The sequence below is a fragment of the Vulpes lagopus genome, chromosome 3, assembly GCF_018345385.1.
Source record: "Vulpes lagopus strain Blue_001 chromosome 3, ASM1834538v1, whole genome shotgun sequence".
NCBI classification, from domain to species: Eukaryota; Metazoa; Chordata; class Mammalia; order Carnivora; family Canidae; genus Vulpes; species Vulpes lagopus.
In genome coordinates, this window is record NC_054826.1 from 15,912,101 (window position 1) to 15,938,115 (window position 26,015).

At 40.6% G+C, this 26,015-nt stretch overlaps 1 pseudogene; it reads right to left on the bottom strand.

Annotated features, from left to right (window-relative positions):
* Positions 1-1,303: 1,303 nt before the first annotated feature.
* LOC121486960 lies at positions 1,304-23,024 on the bottom strand (annotated as a pseudogene).
* Between the last annotated feature and the right edge of the window lie 2,991 nt (positions 23,025-26,015).

Below are 26,015 nucleotides of genomic sequence, written 5' to 3' on the forward strand. Positions count from 1 at the left end.
CTCGGGCAGTGGGAAGGAGGGGTCAGTGAGCTCTCCTTAACCCCTCTCTGTCCCTGTCCGTGTCATCACCACGCTCTCCGCAGAGAGGGTACTCTGAACCAGGGATGTGCGGACCTTAGAAGTCGATTCCAAGATAATTCCACCTCCAGATGACTCACACCCATCCCCATTTGGGGGACCCGTGCACGAATTTTCCCACCTCCTAACTGCTCTGTTAACCTCATACCGTCATCTGCATGTTCCATTTCCCTAGGTATTTGCTTAGAATCCCTGTTAGGCTTCTAATCTCAACAGATGCGACTCCCTGGGAGTAGTCTGTGTCTACTCTCAAGAGGCAAATCCCCAAGAGAAGTTGGCCTACCGATCCTGGGTTAGGTTCTGAAGACCTCTTAGGGAGGTCATTTATTCATGACGAGGTGCTAGAGCCCTAACTTTAGACCTCCAAGGCTTTACCTGGAGGTTTGAACCTCCAAAGCTGACACTGTAATTCCAAATGAGCATCATGAAATAGGACTGGGGATCCTGTCTTGACAGGCACAAATTGAGGATGTCTTGTAATTCTGCCTCTTTGTCACATTAGCTCTGGCAAGGACCAGGCACGCGAACCCCAGAAGGCATATCTGGGTTTTCTATCCTCAGAGGAAGACTGGCTCTTGTAAAGGTTTTCAGCGCAGCTTCCCTTACAGCCTTAGTGGCCAGGAACAGAATTCCAGGCAATGAGGACAGAGTCTCTTTTCCAGGGAAAAGGGAAGGATAATTCTTGGAAACTTTTCCTTTCCTGATCAAAGAGCTACATGTAGCTTTCTCAGCTTTGACAAGAGCTTACAGGAGAGGCAATAGAAAATGAAAAAAAAAATTGTAGGTACCTGTTTTAGGTGTTATTCCAAGTGGTAGAGGTGAGAATGAGGGAAACAGGCTGAGAAGATCCTGGACACAGAGGCTGGAATGGTTGAAGCTCAGTGCCTCAAAGAAGGGCATGACAAGGAAGGTGGCTCCAAGGTCACTGGTCAAAATTAACCTGGGACAAAATCACAGAATAGCCCTTGGTGTCTGGCAAATAAAGAGGCCATAAGAGCTGAATAAAGAATTCTGATTTTAGGAAAAAGCCAATGAGCAGGAATTTGCAACAAAATTAACAAAAGGATACGATGAGGAGAACAGGAATTGCCAAAACTGGTGGGAATTTAATAAGAAATGATAGCCCCACCACCACCACCACCACCATACGCTGTCCCTCAAGGCTACACTTGGCATCAGGCCTTCTTCAGCTTTCTGGCCCCACACAGCCACTTGACCACCATACTCAGTAGCCACACATTGCCCAGATGCCCACCAGCAGGAATAAGAAGATATTAAGAAGGCGTTGTTCATGCCACAGCTGTTGGAAAGTGTGGGGCTTGAGATATTTTGCAGCCCCTGTCTGGAGGGTGTGGTAGATCCAGCCCACCAGCCCCTATGTGGGACAGGGGGTTGTTAAGGGGTAGGAGTGTCTGATGATGCTGGCAGCCACTGCTGCTGATTTGTACCTGTTAGCAGAGACAGAGGGGTGGTGACAACACTAGATGACAGGTTCTCAGCAGCTTAGGCTGCACAGAGAAGGCTAGTTTTCATGTAATTATAATCTGGCCCTGAAATTTATCAGCTGGGTGCCTATAAACAGCTTAATTTTATAAAGATTCCTATATGCACAGAATCCAAATTAATGCTGAAAGGTAAAGCTGTGCCTAAGTCAGTCCCTGTCTTCACTGAGTTCATGATCTACTAGACCAAAAAATACCTTTATGGTTGCTTGGTGTGCTCATTGCTAACAAAGCCCCACTGTTTAAAATCCTTTCAGTGGACAGAGCTAGGAAATATATGTTTATAGATGTAGATATCAAAAACCCATATTCTCTATTTATAGATGCTGTAGCTATGTCTATGACCTAGTTACAAAAAATCAATTTATAATTTATACTGATATCTCAATTCAGTACATCACAAGGATTGTTCTGATCGTCCCCATCTCCACATTGGTAATTCTCTTTTCCAAAAGTAAAAGACAACATCAATACTTTTACTCATTTTTCCAGTCCTATCATGAATAGAAAGTGAGGTCAAATAGGATATTAGTCAACAGTAGGATAGGATCAACAGTAGGATATTAGTAGTTAAGGTTTGGGGGAATCAAAATATATGCAGATTTTTTACTAGGTAAGAGAATAGCATCCCTGACCCCCATGCTGTTCAAGGGTCAATCCTGCTAACAAACCAAATTCAGCAGCACATAAAATCGATTACACACCAGTAACAAGAGAAAGTATCCTGAAATGCAAACAGGGTTCAATATATGGGAATTGATCAATGTAATGCACCACATTAACAGAATAAAGGAAAAAAAAAACACATGACCACCTTAATTGATGCAGAAAAAGCATTCAACAAAATTCAACATCCTTTCATGATAAAAAAAAATTTCAACATAATAAAAGCCATAAATTAAAAACCCACAGCAAACATACTTAATGATGAATGACTGAAAACTTTCTCTAAGATCAGGAACAAAGCAAGGATGCATGATTTAGCACTTCTATTCAACAATGTACCAGAAGTTCTAGCCTGAGCAATTAAGCAAGAAAAAAAACTTTGGGAAGGCAGACGTATAATTATCTCTACTCACAAATGACATGATCCTACATGTAGAAAATTAAAGATTATGTACACACACACACACACACACACACCTGTCAGAACTAATAAATACATTCAGCAATATAGCAAGAATACAAAGTAAGCACACAAAAATCAATTGCATTTCTATATTAACAATAAACAATCTGAAAACAAATCTGCAAAACAATTCTATTTACAATAACATCAAGAAAATAAAATACTTAGGGATTAACTTAGCCAAGGAGTTGAAAGACTTGTACAATGAAAACTGCAAAACACTGCTGAAAGAAATTAAAGAACATATGAATGGAAACACATCCTCTATTGGTGTGGAGCCATTGCCCTCATCCTGCAGCCCCCTCCTTCAGCTTCTGTGAATCCTGGGCCAGGTGCACACGCAGCCCTGTGAAAAGGGGCCAGCTTCTCTTATCGGTCCCCCAGGACATTGAGGTTGGAGGTATGAGAGACATACATGGGTTCTAATCAATCTCACAAGTCCCAGGTCATCCTTGCTGGTTCCAGTTTATTCCAATTTATTCTCAGTGTCCTCTCTTTGTTTTTCTTCACAGCCAATCTAGCTTACTTAAATCTCCCACTAGAAGCTTACATGGGCTGTTCCACCTGTGCCACAAATATGTAAGGCCTAGCACCTATGAAAAATATTTTTTTCTGTATAATTCATAGTGTTCTTTCTTCTCCGATCAAAGCCTGACCTAATATTCCTTTTCCCATTCTGTTTTACTAGCCAAACTTCAATTTTATTTGGAATAGAAATGTACCCAATTTACAAACAAAAGGAAAAACCTCTACATTTTCCAGCCTCTTTTGTAACTAGGGGTCATCATGTGGCATAGTTCTGATTAATGTAAGGTAAATGGGAGGTACTGAATAGTTACAGCCTTCAAGGATGACATGCACTATTAGGTTTTCTAATTCCTGCTGTAACTAATTACCACAAACTTGGTGGCTTAAAGCAACATGACTTTATTGTCTTACAGTTTTGTAGGTTAGAAATATGATGTTAGTTTTATGGGCTAAAATCGAAGTGTTGGCATGCTTGTGTTCATTTTGGGGACCCTAGGGATGGATTAATTTCCTTGCCTTTTCAGTTTCTAGAGATTCACAATCCTTGATTCAGATCTCCTTTTCTGTCTTCAAACCCAGCTACATTGCATCTTTCTGACCATTCTTCTGTAGCTACATCTTTCTCTGCCTTTCCTCTCCTTCAACTGTAAAGGGCCTTTGTGACTGCATTGGGCCCACCTGATAACCAAGATAATCTCCCTATTTTAAGGTCAACTGATTGGCAATCTGATTCTAACTACAGTCTTAATCCCTTTTGCCATGTAACCTAACATATTTACAGGTTCCAGATGTTAAGATGTGGACATTTGGGGGGAGCCATTATTCCACCTGTTTCACACAGAATTCTTTTTTTCCTCCTTCTTCCTTCCATAGAGCACATATCTTCTGGCTCCAGCTACAGTGAGCACATAGCACCCAAGATGAAACGTTGTGATAGAAGCAACAGGCAAGAGTGGCTAGCCAGAAGGTAAGAGGGGGCTAGGAAACTGTTGATATTAGGGAACTTCCATTCTAGACTCACATTTCCAACCTCCAGCCATCTTTCATATGAGAGGGAAATAGACCCTTTATATATTTAAGCCATTATTTTTTTGAACTTTTATGACTAGTAATCAATTTAATTTCTAGTGATCCATGATATATAGGAAGGTCCATTGCTATGAAAGGAAAAGGGGATGGAATTCCTTTCCTGAATAACAATAGTCTTAGAAATCACCACATATCCAGCTGCGTGAATCACAAAAACATATTAAGGCTAAGTACAACTTTTATGGTCCCATTTGACTTGCTTATAACCCTATTTTAGAAAGCAGGTGTCATGGAAAGATTTCATGAAAGTAGAAACTGTGGAACAACCCGTAGGCCCTATGTGTAGCCAATAGAGATGGTGCTCCCTGAAGGAAGGGATACTGTAGCTGCAATGGAGTTCTGGGAGGGAAGATTGTGGGTGGGAGGGTCTGCACATATTTAGAGGGCCGCTTTCTGGAACTTTGAAGAGAGCTCAGAAGAAGAGGCAATTTTGGGTTTGTCTTACTCAGCTCTGGCCGCTGTAACAAAATACTATAAATCTGGTGGCCTATAAACAAAAGAAAATTTTCAGAGTTCTGGAGGCTGGGTAGTCTGAGACCAGTATGCCAACATGGTTGGCTTTGGGTGAAGACTCTTCCTGGCTTGTAGGCAGCTGACTTCTCATTGTATCTTCACATAGTAGAAAGAGAACTAGCTAATTCTCTGGCCTCTTCTTATAAGGGTACTAATATTCACAGGAACTCTCTCCTCATGACCTAATTATCTACCAAAGGTCCTATTCCCAAATACCATCATATTGGGGTGTGGTTTCAATATATGAATTTAGGGGAAATGCTCAGTCCATTGCAGTTCCAGAATCAGACACTGAGACAAGGAATTGAGTACGATTTGTTTATTTGGAAAATACTTGGGAACACTGGCATGGAAATGGGAAGTTGATACAGAGAATATTGATATAGTTAGTCATTAAAACAGCTACAATAGTTTAATTCCACAGAAAAACTGCAAAATGGTACAAAAGACATGACTCAGAATCATCCCACAAGAGAGGAAAGGAATTTTTTGCATGCTAAATTCCAATAACCACTGGTTGAGGGTCGCTCTCAAGAGTTTCAATTAACTGGAACTTCCACACTTTTTTAAAAAAAAATATTTTATTTATTCATGAGAGAGAGAGAGAGAGAGAGAGGCAGACACATAGGCAGAGGGAGAAACAGGCCCCATGCAGGGAGCCCGATGTGGGATTTGATCCTTGGACTCTGAGATCACACCCTGAGCTGAAGGCAGACGCTCAACCGCTGAGCTATTCAGGCGTCCCAACTTCCAGACTGTCTTATGCATGGGCAGCATAGCCTTCCACAGTTCTGGGAAAAGGATCACTCACTCATTCCCAGAGTTGCAGACACTGACCTCTGGCAGTTGTAAGAACACACTGGAAAGTCCAAGGCATAAAGTAGGATTTGAATATCACTAGTGCTACAGATAAATGGTCCTGGGTTACAAATGAATGAAGTGAACCCAAAGTGACCATCTTTTCTGGTGCTTTGCCTTTTGCTAACAGATGCTTTCCTTTTCAATGATGGTGGAGTGCCCAGGTAGGAGTGACAGGTGCAATAAACCCTAAAGAAAAATTAAGTGGAGAGAGAGAAGGGCAGAATGGCTTCTGTCTGTAGAAGGAGGAAGTCCTTACCCACAAAGTCATTCTGAAGAAGCCAGTCCACAATTTTCACATTGGCTATCAATTTGACATCTTTGGGCCAATGAGAAGGCTTACACTTCCATATAACACCCTGAGGAAGGGGAGCAAAGGCAGCATTTATCTCCATTAGGTCTTCCTCAACCTATTGTTTGTACATCATGAAGCCCAGTGTTAAGAACAGAACATACATGTCCAAATTTGGCAATAAAGTTCTCAAATTCCTGGAGAGAACAAAAAGAAGAGTTATACCATTCATGAAGCACACATCTGAACTCTCTGTGTTTCTCTTGTTTAGGATAAATGGAAACCTTTCTTTTCCGTAGGCTAACATCAACTGTGCTGGATGGCCTGGAAGACAGAGGTTTTTCTGAGCCTTGATTTATCCTTTTTCTCCAGGATCACAGGAATGGTATATCCTCTCCCTGCAGGCTTTATAACTAGATGAATTTCAAATTTGTCTCTTGTGGATCAGGAGGGAAGACAGGGAAAGTTTTTGATAGTATCCTCCAGAGGACCATGTCAACAGCTTCCCCCATCCTGCACAATGGGCTTCCCCCAGAGGACACTGGGAAGTAAGCAGGATTTCCGAATGGTTAGGAGGAGCTGGATATCATCTACCACTGCTAGGGAGGCAGCAAAAATATGTAGTGCTGGAAGATGGTCAGAGAGACACATGTGGCAAAACGATACAATATGATCTCAAATTCTCATTTTTCTAAAGGTTTCCAGTGACCTATGTGGGCTTTGCCACAAGGCAAGTTAAGTTCATGGGTATTTGTGTCCATCCCAACCACCACTCTCTCTAAATGATGTTCTGTGGGTATACTTTTGAGAGAGTTTGTCATCTCTTCTCTCTCCTTTTTTCTGTGCTTCCAGAGTCATCCCCTTCTCATGTGCTTGAGCTCATTGCTTTCCCAATGGTAGTGGCTGCTATGGGATAAGGGAGGACCTAATGAAAAAGATGATGGTAAATCTCTCAAGAATGTATAGAAAGCTATAAGCCAGGCTGTAATGTGAAACATCAAAAATACAGAAGCAGCTGGATCTTTGCCTCCCAGTTAACCAACTGAGGGGCATGTGTCTGGTTTCGTGGTCCTTGTTAACTGAGATGTAACAATAGTAATAACAAAGACAAATACCACTTAGTCATGCCCAACATGTGTCAGGTACTGCAATGGAACTCTTAAAACAAACTGAGGGTCCCTGGAGGAGAGTGGGATGGGGAATGAGGTAACTGGGCATTGGACATTAAGAAGGGCATATGATGTAATGAGCTCTGGGTATTATATAAGACTGATGAATCACTAACCTGTACCTCTGAAACCAATAATACATTATATGTTAATTAATTTAATTTAAAATGCAATTTTTAAAAACCATATATCCAATCCTTTGAACAATCCTGAGTGCTAAGATTATAGCTCTTTTACACTCCCAGAAACTGAGGCTTAGAGAAGAAAAAGCACTTGTTGAAGAGAATATATCAAATAAATGGCAGAACCAGGATTCAATTCAGGCTGTGTCTGACTCTGAAGTCCATGTTTTTTCTACTATACAACATCAAAGTGGACTAATATTTGAAAAGAATGATGATTATTACATCTTTCTCTTAGAATATTCACAGACAGAACTGATAGTGAAAATGTTTTTCAGTTTGTTAGTTCACTTTGGGATTCAGCAGAGACTATGGAGGGAAAGAATAAAAAATAGTGGTTGTCTCACAGTCAGTCTTAAAGACTCAAATGTTGAGTCCATATAAATGCAGTTTGGGTGTTGTTGAAAATGCAAATTACTAGGATTCAAACCTAGAGATTCTGATTCACCCTAGGGTGGGGCCTAGAATCTATATTTTTAATAAGTATCTCTAGTGAACCTGACAAAGATGGGCTAAGAACCACACTTTAAGGACGACTAATGCAGGGTGTGACCTGCATAATCCTGAAGCACTAATGTGGAAGGGTGCACCTCACTGGAGCTATCTATATATCCTGGGGTTGGGTTGAAAAAGGTTCTGACAAGGCAGCATATATAACTGATAAGATACCTGGAGTAGAGCACCAATTGTTCCAGAGCTCCCAGTTCCCATGTATCACTTCGTATCTATGAAAAATGAAATATCTGGTTATCAGATATGTGAGGTGAGCAAATTATTTGACTAAAAACAATTTCTAAGAACTGACACTAAAAAAATTAGAAATTTTAAGTAGCTTTAAATAGCTCATTAAAGTTTTATTTTATTTTTTTTTTACAAAAATTGAATTCAGAATCAAAAAGCTTTCAAAAAGAAACCTCTAGAAACATAACCTCATGAAATACAAGAGGGTGCCATTTCAGTCGAGTTTTATGAGACCAGTTTATCCTTTAAAATATTTTTCTTTTTTTTCCAAGTATTTATTTATTTATTTATTTATTTATTTATTTATTTGACAGAGAAAGACGAAGAGAGAAAGCAAGAGAACACAAGCAAGGGTGGGGATCAACACCCTGACATATAATAGTGAAGCTTGCAAATTTCGGAGATAAAGAGAAAATCCTGAAAGCAGCTCAAGACAAGAGGATTCCTAACATACAATGGAAGAGAAACATCAGATTACAGAAATGGCTGGCATGGTACACTCAGGGTACCAAATAAGAAAAACATGCAGCCAAGAATACTTTATCCAGCAAGGCTGTCATTCAGAATGGAAGGAGAGATAAAGAGCTTCTAGGACAGATAGAAACCGAAAGAATATGTGACCACCAAACCAGCTCTGCAAGAATCTTGTAAGCAAATAAGGAGCCCAAAGAAACCCAAACAATCTGCAGAAACAGGGACTGTACAGGTAACACAATGGTACTAAATTCATATCTTTCAATAGTTACTCTGAACATTAATTGCTCCAGTGAAAAGACACAGGGTATCAGACTGGATAAAAAAGCAAGACCCATCCACATGCTAGCTACAAGAGACTCATTTTAGACATAAAGACACCTTCAGACTGAAAATGAGGGGATGGAGAACCACTTAGCATGCAAATGGCCCTCAAAAGAAAGCTGGGGTAACAATCCTCATTTCAGATGAATTAGTAAATCAAAAACTGAAGTAAGAGATGAAGAGGGATATATACTATAGCATATTTAAAGAAAGGCCAATTATATCAACCAATTAATAACCAAAGTAAAGAAACACATGGATAACAAAACATTAATAGTAGGAGACTTCAACATTCCACTCTCAGCAAGGGACAGATTATCTAAGCAGAAGATCAACAAAGAAACAAGGGTTTTGAGGGGATCCCTGGGTGGCGCAGCATTTAGCGCCTGCCTTTGGCCCAGGGCGTGATCCTGGAGACCCGGGATTGAATCCCACATCGGGCTCCCGGTGCATGGAGCCTGCTTCTCCCTCTGCCTGTGTCTCTGCCTCTCTCTCTCTCTCTCTGTGACTATCATAAAAAAAAAAAGAAACAAGGGTTTTGAATAATAGACTTCAGAGATACATACAGAGAATTCCATCCTAATGCAACAGAATATACATTTTTCTCTGGTGTACATGGAGCATTCTCCAGAATAGATATCATACTGTGTCACGAATCAGGTCTCAACCAGTACCAAAAGATTGGGGTTATTCCATGCATATTTTCAGACCACAATGGAGTGAAAAACTTGAACCCAATCATAAGAGAAAATTTGGAAAGAACTCAAACACTTGGAGGTTAAAAAGCATCCTACTAAAGAATTAATGGGTGAACCAGGAAATTAAAGAGCCATTTAAAAAATCTTGGAGGGCAGCCTGGGTGGCTCAGCAGTTTAGCACCACCTTCGACCCAGGGCATGATCCTGGAGACCCAGGATCGAGTCCCACATCGGGCTCCCTGCATAGAGCCTGCTTCTCCCTCTGCCTCTCTCTGTCTCTGTCTCTCTCTCTCTTTCTCTCATGAATAAATAAATAAAATCCTTAAAAAATTTCATGGAAACTAAAGAAAATGAAAACACAACTGTTCAAAATCTTTGAGATACAGCAAAGGCTGCCCTAAGAGGGCAGTACATTGCAATACAAGCCTCTTTCAAAAAAAGTGGGAAAATCTCAGATAGACAAGCTAACCCTACACCTAAAGGAACTGGAGAAAGAACAGCAAATAAAGATTCAACTAAAGGAGAAAAAGATAATTAATAAAGATTAGAGCAAAAAACCAATGAAATAGAAACCAGAAGAGTAGAACAGATCAACAAAACTAGGAGGTGGCTCTTTAAAAGAATTAATAAGATAGATAAGCCCCTAGCCAGACTTATTAAAAAGAAAGAAAAGACTCAAATTAATTGTGAATGAAAGAGGCAACATCACAACCAACACCAAGGAAATACAAATGATTTTAAGAACATATTATAAGCAACTATATGCCAACAAATTAGACAATCAGGAAGAAATGGAAGCAGCTCTGGAAACTTACATCACCAAAACGGCGACAGGAATAAATAGAAAACCTGAGCAGACCAATAACCAGCAAGGAAATTGAAACAGTCATCAAAAACCTCCCAAGAAACAAGAGTCCAGGGCCAGTTGGCTTCCCAGGGGAATTCTAGCAAACATTTAAAGAAGAAATAATACCTTTTCTACTGAAGTGTTTCAAAAGATATATGTGGAAAGAAAACTTTCAAACTCATTCTATGAGGCCAGCATTACCTTCATCCCCAAACCAAAGACTCCATCAAAAAAGGGGATACAGATCAGTATCTTTGATGAACATGGATACAAAAATTCTCAACACGGTGCTCACCAATGGGATCCAACAGTGCATTAAAAGGATTATACACCACGACCAATTGGGATTTATCCCTGGGATGCAAGGGTGGTCCAATATTTGAAAATAAATTTGATAGATCACATTAATAAAATATGAGAACCATATGATCCTCTCAAATGACGCAGGAAAAAGCATTTGATAAGATACAACATCCTTTCCTTATTAAAACTCTTCAAAGGAGAGGGATAGAGGGAACGTACCTCGACATCGTAAAAGCCATCTATGAAAAGCGCACAGAAAATGTCATTCTCAATGGGGATAAGCTCTCAATTTTTCTGCTAAGATCAGGACACTACAGGCAGCCCATTGGCTCAGCGGTTTAGTGCTGCCTTCAGCCCAGGGCCTGATCCTGGAGACCCAGGATCGAGTTCCACATCAGGCTCCCTCCATGGAGCCTGCTTCTCCCTCTGCCTGTGTCTCTGCCTCTCTCTCTCTCTCTCTCTCTCTCTCTCTCTCTCTCTCTCTTTGTGTGTTTGTGTGTGTGTGTGTCTCATGAATAAATAAATAAAATCTTTAAAAAAAAAAAAAGATCAGGACACTACAGGCATGATCACTCTCACCACTGTTGTTTGACACAGTATAGAAGTCCTAGCCTCAGCAATCAGACAACAAAAAGAAATAAAAAGCATCCAAATTGGCAAAGAAGTCAAATTCTCACTCTTCACAAGTGGCATGATACTGTATATAGAGAACCCAAAAGACTCCACCTCAAAATTCCTAGCACTCAAACAGCAATTCAGCAATGTGGCAGGATACAAAATCAATTCACAGAAATCAGTTGCATTTCTATACACTAATAATGAGACAGAAGAAAGAGAAAGTAAGGAATCGATCCCATTTATAATTGCACCAAAACCCATAAGATACCTAAAAATTAACCAAAGAAGTAAAGGATCTGTACTCTAATCACTACAGAACACTTGGGAAAGAAATTGAGAAAGACACAAAGAGGTGGGAAAACATTCCATGATCATAGATTAGAAGAATAAATACTGTGAAAATGTCTATGCTACCTAGAGCAATTTACACATTCAGTGACATCCCTATCAAAATACCATGGACTTTCTTCACAGAGTTGGAACCAATAATCCTAAGATTTGTATGGAATCAGAAAAGACCCTGAATAGCCAGAGGAATGTTGAAAAAGAAAACCAAAGCTGGGCCATCACAATGCCAGACGTCAAGCTGTCGCACAAAGCTGTGATCAACAAGATAGCATGGTACTGGCACAAAAACAGACACATAGATCAATGGAACCTAAGAGAGAACCCAGAAACGGACCCTCAACTCTATGGTCAACTCATCTTTGATAAAGCAGGAAAGACTATCCACTGGAAAAAAGACAGGCTCTTCAATAAGTGGTGTTGGGAAAATTGGACAGCCACATGCAGAAGAATGAAACTGGACCATTCTTACACCATGCACAAAGATAAACTCAAAATGGACGAAAGACCTAAATGTGAGACAGGAATCTATCGAAATCCTAGAGGAGAACCCAGGCAGCAACCTCTGTGACCTCAGCCACAGTAACTTCTTGCAAGAAATGTCTCTAAAGGGAAGGGAAACAAAACCAATAGTGAACTACTGGGATTTCATCAAGATAAAAAGCTTCTTCACAGCGAAGGAAAAAGGTAACAAAACTAAAGGGCAGCCTACAGAATGGGAGAAGATATTTGCAAATATCCTATCAGATAAAGGGCTAGTATCCAAGATCTATAAAGAACTTACCAAACTCAACACCCAAAAAATAAACAATCCAGTCAAGAAATGGGCCGAAGACATGAATAGACATTTCTCCAAAGAAGACCTACACATGGCCAACAGGCACATGAAAATATGGCACCTCATCACTTGTCAGCAGGGAAATACAAATCAAAACCACAATGAGATACCACTTTACACTGGTGAGAATGGCTAAAATTAACAAGTCAGGAAATAAGAAATGTTGGTGAGGATGTGGAGAAAGGGGGGAACCCTCTTACACTGTTGGTGGTTTGCAAGCTGGTGCATCCCCTCTGGAAAACAGTGTGGAGGTTCCTGAAAAAGCTAAAAATAGAGCTACCCTACAACCCAGCAATTGCACTACTGGGTAGTGAAACAGTAATACAGATGTAGTGAAACAATGGATACTTGTACCCCCATGTTCATTGCAGCAATGTCCACTATAGCCAAACTGTGGAAGGAGCCTCAATGTCCTTAGACAGATGAATGGATAAAGAAGAGGTGGCATATATATATAAAGGAATATTACTCAGCCATCAGAAAGGATTAATACTTACTATTTACATAGATGTAGATGGAACTGGAGGGTATTTTTTAAAAGATTTTATTTATCCATGAGAGACACAGAGAGGGAAGCAGAGACTTAGGCAGAGGGAGAAGCAGGCTCCCTGTGGGGACCCTGTTTGGGACTTGATCCCAGGACTCTGTGATCAGGCCCTGAGCCAAAGGCAGATGCTCAACCATTCAGCCATCCAGGCATCCTGGAACTGGAGGGTATTATGCTGAATTAAATAAGTCAATCAGAGAAATGCAATTATCTTATGGTTTCATTCATATATGAAATATAAGAAATAGTGAATGGACCATAAAGAAAGGAGGGAAAACTGAGTGGGTAAAAATTAGAGAGGAAAACAAATCATGAGAAACTCTTAACTCTGAGAAACAAACTGAGGGTTCCCAAAGGAGGAGTAGTTGGGGATATGGGGTAACTGGGTGATGGGCATTAAGAAGAGCACATGACGTAATGAGCACTGGGCGCTATACCATATGTTGTCAAACTGAATTTAAATTTAAAAAAAGGGAATTCCTGAGTCTCTCAGCAGTTAAGCACCTGCCTTTGGCCCAGGGTGTGATCCTGGAGTCCTGGGATCGAGTCCTACATTGGGCTCCCTGCATGGAACCTGCTTCTCCCTCTGCCTATGTCTCTGCCTTCTCTCTCTCTCTCTCTCTCTCTCTCTCTCTCTCTCCCTCTGTGTGTGTGTGTGTGTGTCTCATGAATAAATAAAATCTTTTTAAAAAATTAAAAACCTTTGAAAGCTATAGTCTAAAAAAATAAAACTAGAGTCTAATAAGTGAATTTATTAAAATTAGAGGACTCAAGGTTGATATATAAAAGTTATTATATTTCTATGTAATAGCAAAAGTGACTGAAAATTGTAATATAAAAGATTTCAAAAAGTTCACACACCTAGGATTAAATCTAACAAAAAATTCCCATGAAACTGAAAACTACAAAGCATAATTGAGTTAAACTGAAGAGACTAGACTCTAAATAAATGGAAAGATTACCATGTTAATGGATCTGAAATCTCAATATTCTTAAGATCTCCATTCTCCCAAGTTGATCTATAGATTCAGCTTATCCCAAAACAAAATCCCAGCAGGTTCTTTTGAGATCCAAAGAATAACTTAATATCTATATATATTTTAAAGAACCATAGTCTTCTAAATTATATACAAGAATTAATTCATGATAGATCATAAGTTTAAATATAAAATCCAGAACTATAAAGCCTACAGAAAAAGAAAGCATTGGAGAATATCCTTATCTGTACATTGGCAAAGTTATAAAGCAATTTCTTTAAAACAAACAAACAAACAAACAAACCTAGCTTTATGGGATGCCTGGGTGATTCAGTTGGTTAAACATCTGACTTGATTTTAGCTCAGGTCATGATCTCAGGGTCATGAGATGAAGCCCTGTGTCAAGCTCTGCACTCAGCAGAGTCTGCTTGAGATTCTCTCTCCCTCTTCCTCTCACCCTGCTTGTTCTCCCTCTATTCTCTCCCCCCCATAAACAAACAAACAAATAAATAAATAAATAATAAAGTCTTAAAAAAACCCACCTTGATTTAACTTTTGAACAATTGCTATCTGTGCACTAAAGACACCATCATGAGGGTGACTCCTCACATCTAAATGGGGCACAAAGGTTTTATTTACCTGAGTATTGGTTCAACAGGTTGACCATTAAACCTGCAGTGTAAACAATGTTGTGAAGCAGGGGTCAGGCAAAATAAAGGCAAAGTCAGAATTAACAAACCACAGCTCTGCTTTAATTTTCAGTTGAAGATTAAAGAGCTCTGGCCTGGAGCCTTCTAGGAAATGTTCCCTGACATGACAGTCATCAACCTGAGTATAAATATACCATTCCTTCAAGGTCGAAATGAAAAACATCAGAGAGTTCTTCACTAGGCCTCAGAAATCCATGTGATCTGTCATGGAGGAGTAGAATGCTGGAACATAAGACACAGGCTCACACAGCCCAAAATTCATAATTCCTATTTTTCTTTAAGATTTTATTTATTTATTCATGAGAGACACACAAAGAGAGAGAGAGGCAGAGACACAGGCAGAGGGAGAAGCAGGCTCCATGCAGGGAGCCCGACGTGGGACTCGATCCTGGGACTCCAGGATCATGCCCTGAGCCGAAGGCAGGTGCACAACCGCTAAGCCACCCAGGCATCCCAAAATTCATAATTCCAAATGTGCCAGTAAGGATGGTCACAAATGGCCTTCTAAGTTTCTCAACAACCAGGGGAGTGTAGTGATCTATAGCATCAATCACCACTGGCTCGAAACTCTCATTCTTGAAGAAGCCCACAATGTCTTCCTAATCAATGACTACACTGAGTTGCATGTAGAGCTTCATGACCTTTAAAAGTTCTTTAAATGAGTTCCTGCAAAAGAAAGAAAAAAGAAGTGAGAAATGTTCAATATTTATAAATAGTGTTAATCTTGGAACACACAAAAGAATCCTGCCACCAGAAGTGACTAATCTAGAAAGCACTTTTGGCAATAATCCCTTCTATTGTTCTCTCCTAAGAATTTTCTGCTCTAGCTGTTGGTCTTTTCATGATCTCCAAATCTACCTTGTTTTTTCTTTGCTATAATTCTTCCTAATGCTTCGAATATTCCTCTTCCTTCCTTCCCCTCATGGAACTCCTACCCGCTTTTCAATGCTCTTCCTGCCCTGAGATGTTACCAGCTATAGCTGAAGCCTATGACTTCTCTCCATTGGCTGAATGCTGAAGTTCATCCATGATGCTCTATATGATCTTCAATTATATGTAAACTTTGCTCTCGAATGTACATGTGTGTAGGACTTATTTTCCCGGGGCTGTAAGCATCTCGATGACAGGGTCCTATGAACATAAGTGAAAAAACAGCATTTTCCGTTGGAGAAACCACTGTAGAAGCTGTGTGCCAGTGACAGCTGCTAGTTTTTTGCTTTCAACTACTGGGCAGATAGAGGCCTTCACACTCCACTGGCAAAAAAATCCTTCAAAAATGGTCACTATTATTTAAGCTCCCCACTTAAGGGCCAGTGAATAAGGACTTTGCACTTTTCTCTATCTCTCAGGGCCTCTTCTGTGATACAAAGTCTAAAAAACCTTACTGAAGATTAATATCCATGTAAGCTTTTACTTGAGGGTTTGCTTTGTTTTATGGGGTATTCATTTACTTTTCTAATCATGTTTAAATCTTTGCTATGGTGATTCTAAACTGAGGATCCACAAAATAGGCTGAAAATTAGATTCTAACTAGGATTCAGGCAGTTGACTTCTAAACCAAAGATCAGCAATCAGGTACTTGATCTCCTTTTGCTAAAGTGAAGGCACAACACTTAAAGAGAACCCTTAGGTAAGAGCACTGCCCTATGCCCTCTGGCAAGCGGTGAAAGGGGAGATAGAAACATGGCTCCAGGAGGAAGGTCTCCACCCTGACTTTTTGCTATAATTCCTAAGGAGGTTTATAAATACATCTATGCCTGGGCTTCACCATTAATAATTTACATAAGACTTTCTGAAAGTGGGGCCCCAAGCATAAGTATTTGCTTAAAGCTCCTCAGGTGATTCTAATATGCAGCCAGGGTTGAGAAGTGCCATCCTGAGAGAAAGAGAAGGCAAATATGCATTTATCCTAACATAAGGACACAGGGTATACCACTATTCATGTATATTTAAATGGTTTGACTATGTTCTAAAGATTTATTTATTTATTTGAGAGAGGGAGAGAGAGTGGGGGGGGGGGGTGGAGAGGGGCAGACAGGATGGAAAAGGGCCAGAGAATCTCAAGCAGACTCTGCACTGGGTGCTGAACCTGACGTGGAGCTCCATCTCACAACCCTAAGATCATGACCTGAGCTGAAATCAAGAGTCGGACCCTTAACCAACTGAGCTACCCAGGTGCCACTGGTTCAACTCTTTTTATAATTGGTTCAGGAGAAAGAAGATGGAATGAACTAATTTGGGGACAAAAGTTGTAAGAAGTTCTGTTTCCATGAAGAAAATTCTTTCTATGAGAATAATTACTGATAATCACTGGGGACAAGAGAGAGGAAGTTGTTTTGTCATTTCAGTGGCATGATCAGTAGGACAGCCTTCTTCCAAAAGGACACAAGGTTATGAGGAGAAAATAAATGGGACTAAATGGACAGTCAGTGTAGTAAGTTTGATGAGGGTGTTCTGATTGGATCAGGGACAGGAGGAAGAAAGCAGGTAACTACTTTAAGCAGGAGAGAGAACAGGGCAGCCCAGGTGGCTCAGTGGTTTAGTGCTGCCTTCAGCCCAGGGCATGCTCTTGGAGACCCAGTGATCGAGTCCCACGTTGGGCTCCCTGCATGGAGCCTGCTTCTCCCTCTGCCTGTGTCTTTGCCTCTGTGTGTGTGTCTCTCATGAGTAAATAAATAAAATCTTTAAAAAAAAATTTAAGCAGGAGAAAGAACAGTCCAAGGAGGCTTCTTGAATTCAATGATCACATCAGGATAATTTTCCTAATTATATCTGGGACAATATCAAAGGTTTCAATAACTGTAAAAAGCTAGTCAAGGAAGATGTAATTTATAATTCAACCTAGTATTTTTAGAAGTCTTGATCTTTCTGTAATAAAGGTTTATCTTCTGCCTACTATGTGTTATACACTATGGTAGGTTCTGTGGGCCTAGTAATGTGCAAAGAAAACATGATCTTTGCCCTCATGGCGCTTACACTTTGATAGGGAAAACAGATATTGAGCAAGTCATTACAAATAAAAAAAGTACCAGTGTGTTCACTGTTTCAAAAGAAAAAGCTAGGCATTATGAAAGTGTTGAAACAGCTTAGTTAGCATAGCAGTTAGTACAGTGATTCTCTCTGTGCACTACTATCAATTTCAAATACATCAGTGGAGATACATTTTTAAAATTAAGTATTTTGGGGGGGCAGCCCCCGTGGCTCAGCGGTTTAGCACTGCCTTCTGCCCACGGCGTGACCCTGGAGACCTGGGGTCGAGTCCCAAGCTGGGCTCCCTGTATGGAGCCTGCTTCTCCCTCTACCTGTGTCTCTGCCTCTCTCTCTTTCTCTCTCTCTGGTAAATTAATAAATAAATACATAAAATTAAGTATTTTTTAAATGTTTTTTTAAATTTTTATTTATTTATGATAGGCACACAGTGAGAGAGAGAGAAGCAGAGACACAGGCAGAGGGAGAAGCAGGCTCCATGCACCAGGAGCCCGACGTGGGACTCGATCCCGGGTCTCCAGGATCGCACCCTGGGCCAAAGGCAGGTGCTAAGCCTCTGTGCCACCCAGGGATCCCCTATTTTTTTTAATGTTTAAAGGGGGAACATGGCTGGCTCAGGCAATAGCTGACTCAGGCGATAGCACATGTGACTCTTGATCTCAGTGTCCTGAGTTCAAGTTTAAAAAAAAAAGAAAGAAAAAGAAAAAGAAAGAAAATTAAGGTAATACATGGAATAGTCTTGAAAAATTCAAGACAGCAGCTATAAACTTTTAGAAATTAACACTTGGAAATATAAACATTAACTTCCAATGAGAGAGAAAAAACTGGCAGAAACAGTGCTAAGCTCTATAGGTCACACTCTAAAAGTGTATGTTCCCTGATTCATCTAGTTGGAGGATGGGAGAACAAAGGGAAGACATGGGGATTTTTTGTTTGTTTTCCAATAGCTTTCATTCTCTGCTATCTCAACTCCTACATTGCCTGGCACATATTAAGTACCCAATAAGTCTTTCTAATGAAAAAAAAATACAGCACAAAAGTAAGTGCTAAGTCAGGGGTATAGAGAAGTTTAGAGAAGAAATGAGATAAATAAAACACATTTTATGTAGGAGGCAGTATTTAAGAAATGCCTTGACTGGGCAGCCCCGGTGGTGCAGAGGTTTAGCGCCACCTGCAGCCCAGGGCATGATCCTGGAGACCCGGGATGGAGTTTGGCATTGGGGCTCCCTGCATGGAGCCTGCTTCTCCCTCTGCCTGTGTCTCTGCCTGTCTCTCTGAATGAATAAATAAATAAATCTTAAAAAAAAAAGAAAGAAAGAAAGAAAGAAAGAAAGAAAGAAAGAAAGAAAGAAAGAAAGAAAGAAATGCCTTGACTGGTGAGTAGCTTCATTTTCAGAAATGAGGGAGCAGCAAGGACATTCTACTTAACACAGACACTATGATTTTCCTCTCTATGATTTCATAGTTAAGATGAGTACCTTCTTGCTATTTTGAGTTTCCGATGAGTGGAATTTCCAAGAGTCAGCCTCATGACTTACCGTCTGCAAGGCTGAAAGCAAGTGAGTTATGCAATGAGTGGATCTTAATGACCAGGTTCAAGTTTTGCAAAAAATCAATCTTTGTAAGTGACCTCATCATCAAAAAACTTATGAAAAGAGAAAGAAGTGAAATTGAGTAACTGTGACTTTATCCAACAATGAAATGGTGAGCTTCCTTGTCCCTAAGCTGGAGAGATTGAAGGCAAGGAGAGAAGTAGGCGAGGTTCATAAGGTGAGATTCACCCCAATTTCTAAGGGTACTATTTACTCATTCAAGCTTGGAAGCTAAACAAACTGGGAATGTTTGCCAGAGTACCATATTCCCAAGACTGCCTGAATTGACTTGTTCAGAGATAATTGAAGAACTGTTTGATTTATTAGTTAATTCATTCACTCATTCAGATTTCCCAAATAATAATTGCTTTATTTTTGTGTAAAAAAAAAAAGGGCAAACAGTTTATGACACTACCTTAGCCTTCACTTCCTGCTTGTGCAGAGCCTCAAGGGTGATCAAAAGTGAGCACTTAGGGCCTTCTCAGGTCTTTCCTCAACATGTGCACAGTCCTGAATGTGCACATGGCCTTCTAGATTCCCAGGAATAGGTCAGAGCTTCTCAAATCCAAGAATCATCTTCTCAATTAGTTATACCACAATATATTGAGTTATATAAGCATTCAAACATTCCAAGTTCATATTCTTATAACTATGTAAAAATTGTTTATTTTTTAGCTAAATAGTATATTATTATCTGGTTTTCATTTGTGTAGTTTTCTCCCCCTTGGAGTTAATATTGCCTGTTTAAAAAAATTGTTTAGGTTTTGTTTTGTTTTGTTTCTGTGTGTATTGCTCAGCCTTTCAATTTCCTCTAATTCAATTTCCAGTAATGTCAACCTATTGACTAATTTTTTTCCTAGGATATGTTCTTTCTGGATTCTTCCACTGATTCAGTCTGAACTAACTGCTCTCCACGCCAACTGCACAGCTGATGTCTTAGGGCAAATCTTAACACTCTCTTCTTTTACCAGTTCTATTGACTGACTCTCTGTCTTCCTCTTTCTTGGTTAGGCCACTGTTCTGCTGGGACTAAATGCTGCAGTAAATTCTTAAGAAGCAGTATATGAAAAGGAAAACCTTTGAGATGATTTTACTGTCAAATCTTCTTGATTTTCTGTGAACACTGTTGTAATGTCAACGCTAAAAGGATTGATGCCATTCTGAGTCTTATTCACCACTGAAGTGTAGTAAAACATTTAGGTTGCTTTTTATTAATCACTACTACTCTGAAATTTCACTATGATTGGTCTCAGTGTAGATCATTTTTTTATTCTTTGTCTTGAGTGCTGGATGGGAGCCTTTCAGTGTGGAGCTTCATGTATTTTAGTTCTGAAATTTCTTCTTGTATTAGCTCTTTGATAAGTTTCTGCAGTTTTACTGTTTTCTTTTTCTAGAATCATTAGTAATCAGAAAAATCATCTTTATCCAGTCTTCACAAACTATACTTAAGATTTAATATAACATAAACAAAGTAGCATTTTATCAAATCGATCTGGAAATGTTTATGAAGGGTTCCTGTGAATAGGCTGAAGATAGAGGTGAGAGGATATGAGATGGAGGAGTGCAGAGGATGATGAACAGAGCCAAACAATGTTTCCAATTTTCTTACGCTATAGTTATGGTTTAAGATGGACCTTGAAGTAGACACAGATACCACACATATATCTTTTTTCATAATAATAATTCAGTAGACTCAAATGAAATTTTGCTGAACATTTAACACACCAAGGCACTCATAGCTTATCACTTATGGTAGAAGGGTCCAAACACTACCCTCCAATATGGCAGCCATTAACTACATGTAGCTGTTGGGCACTTGAAATGTGGCTAGTGTGAACTGTAAAATACACACCAGATTTCAAAGATTTAGTATAAACGAACATGAAATATTTCATTAATAATGTTTATATTGTTTACATGTTGAAATGATATTTTGGATATATTGAGTTAAATAAAATATATTCTTAAAATTAGCTTGACCTGTTTTTATTTTTCATGTGGCTTCTGGAATATAATTACATCATGGGGCTTGCATTTGTGGCTCCTGTTATATTTCTGTTGGACAGAACCAGTCCACAGAATAGAAAGATATGATACATGATGTGAACAAAAGTCCATTCTGTTGGAGTGATATCACATTATGCCCATGGTCTTAAAGAATCTGAGATACCCGGTCCATCATTAGATAATGACTTCCCCCTCAAAACAAGGTTTCGTTTTTGTGAGGTCCACGAAGAGAAAAACCAGGGTGGGAAGGTGGGGATATAGAGAAGCTTCAGGATAAGCCTTCATTGGATGATGAGCAGAAGGAAAGCTTCATCCATCTCTTCATTTCCTATATAGGCAACCCTGCCTTGGACCCTCAGAGTCCTCACGCTGACTCTCTGAGCCCTCACCTAGAGCAACTTTTCTCTATGGTTTCCCTGTCCTGTGACCCAGAGCCTCTATCCATGTCAATGTGATAAGCTCTTGAGGACTTACTTAGAGTTGAAAGCGTTCCTCTTTCTTGGAAATAAACTACATTTTAGTAAAGGTCGTGTCCCTTTATATATATATATAAATTTATTTTTTATTGGTGTTCAATTTGTCAACATATAGAATAACACCCAGTGCTCATCCCGTCAAGTGCCCCCCTCAGTGCCCGTCACCCATTCACCCCCACCCACCTCCTTAATCAAGCTCTAAAAAATAACTGCACTTGGTGGTATACATATGGCTTCTTATAGTAGACAGCTGACCAGGAGTATCCTGGGAGCCTTCTCTTTGGCAATTTTTGCTACAGTGAAAACCACAAAGTGACTAGAAAATGAGTCCAGGAGACAGTCATGGGGTGGAGGGCTGATCTTTAACCCTAGAAACTTCCTTTAAAGTGTAAATGCTTTGTGTAGCCAAGCCCCAGCTTGGCTCCACTCAAAATTCAGACATCTTGGTGTGAAAATCAAGGAAACCTTAAAAATGCGGTGGGGAAGGCCTGAAGGAAGAGGTCTCAGCAGGTACCACACAGTCCACACAGCCAGCAGGGGAAAGGAAGGTAAGAATTATTTCAACACAGGAAGGCGCTTTTTACTTAGGAGTTGAATGGAACTAGAGGGTATTATGCTAAGCGAAATAAATTAATCAGAGAAAGACAATTAATCATATGATCTCACTCATATGTGCACTTTAAGAAACAAAACAGAGGATCATAGGGGAAGGGAAGGAAGAAAGGAAACAAGATGAAATCAGAGAGAGGGCCAAACCCTAAGAGACTCTTAGTCATAGGAAACAAACTGAGGGCTGCTGGAGGGGAGGGGGGTGGGAGGATGGGGTTTAAGGAGGGCACTTCATGGAATAAGCACTGGGTGTATGTAACTGATGAATCATTAAACTCTACCTCTGAAACTAATAAAACACTATATATTAATTGATTGAATTTAAATAAAATTTTAAATATCTGGAGAAAAAAAAAAAGGAAGGGAGATCCCTCCCTTCCCCAACAATAAGTCACTAACCACCGCCTTTGATCAACAAGGAACCGCCCCAATCTCAAACTCTTGCTCTCCTAGAAGCATGTCTTCAGAGTAACCTTCCCCACTTTCCTCCCAAGGTCTGGTAAGAGCTCACCTTCTCTTAGTCTCTTGGGGTTCACCGTCGGTTGCTTGGCCTGAATTGCAGTTCCCTTGCTCTCTCCGCCTAAACTCATTTTTTGCTGGAGTCAAATGGCTCTGCTCTGCTTCAAGTCAACCTGGGCTCCCGGGCCGGGCCTCACCACCCCGCAGGCACCTGCCCCGCCGAGGTGCATCAAGCAGGAAGGAGAGACGGGTGGAGGGAGACTCAGCCTGGGTAGGAGGTGGGGGGCAAGCTGGGTGGCAGCCAAGCATCAGGCCCGGTGTCTTCACCCCACACCTGCTGGGCCCTTTGACACCTCTTGGGGCCCCGACCTCTCACCCGGGCCCTGCCTAGAAGTCCAGGGCTGCAGAATCTCAATGAAAATCCTGCGAGGACAGGCCAGTCCCTGCAGCGGCCAAGGGAAACTCCAGAGCAGGGCTAGCCTGGAATGCCAAGTTGGGTCTGCTGTTCAGATTCCCGTTGCCTTTTGCTGGACCTTTCTCTGGACTTTTGGGTGCCCGTTGCCTTCTCACTATCTCTGTCACACAGCCCTAGCCTCCGATTCTCCCCTCTTCCCCCAGGGAAGAGCCCCAGGGGGCGGAGCTTGGAACAGGCTGGCGTTCACAGCCTGGCACCTGCTATAATGCAGCAGCGCAGGTCGGGGCGGGGGGACGCCTGAGCAATCTCACCCATTCAACACCAATTTATTGAACCCTTAGCGTGGGTCAGAGCAGAGTGGTTCTGCAAACGAAACAAAAATCATTCCTCGTGGAACTCATGTTAGAGAGATGAGCATTAGCTCATCTAATATGTCAGCTCATCTATCATGTTAGGTGGTGCTAAGTGCTTAGAAGAAAAAAAATGAAACAGGGGTGACCCCCCCCCCCCGCCCTGAGATGTGACTTCCTGATAAGGCCCTGAAAGAAAAGGATGAGCTTCACCACCAGGATGCTCGCTGTTTCTTAACAACTGAGTGTCTGTGGGGCAGCATTATGCTTGGCCTGGCCTTTCCTTTGCTTCCTTACTTTTTTTCTTTCTTTCTTTCCTGCCTTCTTCTTTGGTGTTAAGGTACTATCATGTGTTTTTTGGCATTTTCAAATGCATTATTTGATTATAATCCTCACAACCACCCTCACAGGTAATGTTATAAACCATCCCACTCCCCACCCCCTCTCTCTCTCTAACAAATGAGTCTGAGGTTCAGGTTTGTTGAGGGTCTCTGACTTTCTTTTTCTTTAAAGATTTTATTTACTTAATCATGACAGACACAGAGAGAGAGGCAGAGACACAGGAGAGGGAGAAGCAGGCCCCCCACAGGGAACCCAACAAGGGACTTGATCCCAGGACCCCGGGGCCAACGTCCTGAGCCAAAGGCAGATGCTCCACCACTGAGCCACCCAAGTGTCCCTGAGGGTCTCTGACTTAACCAGGGTTCAGGGGTCCCAAACACCATATTAAAAAATGACACTTTTCAGTAAATTGTGTATTTTTGGATCTTCCATATACATGACCATCAAAATCAAGATGGATAAATGCTTATTCTTTTCCCATCCTTAGGCCTTTCATTTCTCTTATCTTATGATTATGGAACATACAGTGTTAAATAGAAGTGATGATGGTAGGCATTCGTGGCTGGTTCTGGATCTCAAAGATAGCATTAAGTATGATTTCTTCCATAGTTTTATGTTCTTGTTTACAGATATATGTCTATAGGTACATATACAGATATACATCCTTTATCGGAAAAAAGAATGCTATCTTTCTTTAAAAAAAACTAAAGAAATTATATCAAAATGTTTTCAACATCTATTTGAAATGATCATGTAGATTTTACTCTTTTCAACTATTAATGTAATTTATAGAAATTGGTTTTTCTTTTTAAAACCTTTTACTTTTTTTTTTTTTTTTTATGATAGGCATACATAGTGAGAGAGAGAGAGAGAGGCAGAGACATAGGCAGAGGGAGAAGCAGGCTCCATGCACCGGGAGCCCGACATGGGATTCAATCCCGGGTCTCCAGGATCGCGCCCTGGGCCAAAGGCAGGCGCTAAACTGCTGTGCCACCCAGGGATCCCCTAAAACCTTTTACATTTTGAAATACAAACAGAAATTCAGAAAAGTGCAGGAGCACCTGGGTGACTCAGTCGGTTGAGCATCTGACTCTTGATTTCAGCTCAGGTCATGATCTCAGGATCCTGGGATCAAGCCCTAACTTGGTATCCCTATTCAGCGGGGAATCTGCTCTCTGTCTCTGTCTCTCTCTCTCTGTCTCCCTCTGTCCCTCCCTTTTCTTTTTTTTTTAAAGATTTTATTCATTTATTTATGAGAAACAGAGAGAGAGAGAGAGAGAGAAGCAGAGACACAGGCAAAGGGAGAAGCAGGCTCCATGTCTCTGTCTCTCTCTCTCTGTCTCCCTCTGTCCCTCCCTTTTCTTTTTTTTAAAAGATTTTATTCATTTATTTATGAGAGACAGAGAGAGAGAGAGAGAAGCAGAGACACAGGCAAAGGGAGAAGCAGGCTCCATGCAGGGAGCCCGGTGTGGGACTCGATCCCGGGACTCCAGGATCACGCCCTGAGCCGAAGGCAGTTGCTCAACTGCTGAGCCACCCTGTCCCTGTCCCTCCCTTTGCTTGCACATGCTCTCTCTCCCAAAATAAGTAATCTTTTTAAAAAACCAAAAGAGCATAAAATATAAATATTTAGTTAATAAGTAGAAACATGCTTGGAAAAATCACCCAAAGAAATGAAACGTTGCCCTTACTAACCCAGAGGTTCTCTGAGCGATACCCCTGAATGTCCATCCCTACCGGAAGCACTACCATGACTTAAATGCTAAATTGCTTCATATGACTTTATAGTTTGCCAAACTATGTATGCATTTCTAAACAATAAAATTTGGGTTTTGGCTGTTTTTGTTCTTTTGCTGTTTTGAATTGGATCGTTTTTTTTGGGGGGGGGGTCATTCCAACTTCCCTGTATTTGAAGCTAAATTCCATTTTTATTCTTTTAATAGTTACTAAAGAGATTACAGCACGCATCCTTCACAAAGTTTAGCTTAAGCAATATCTTTATTCCTCCTTTATGT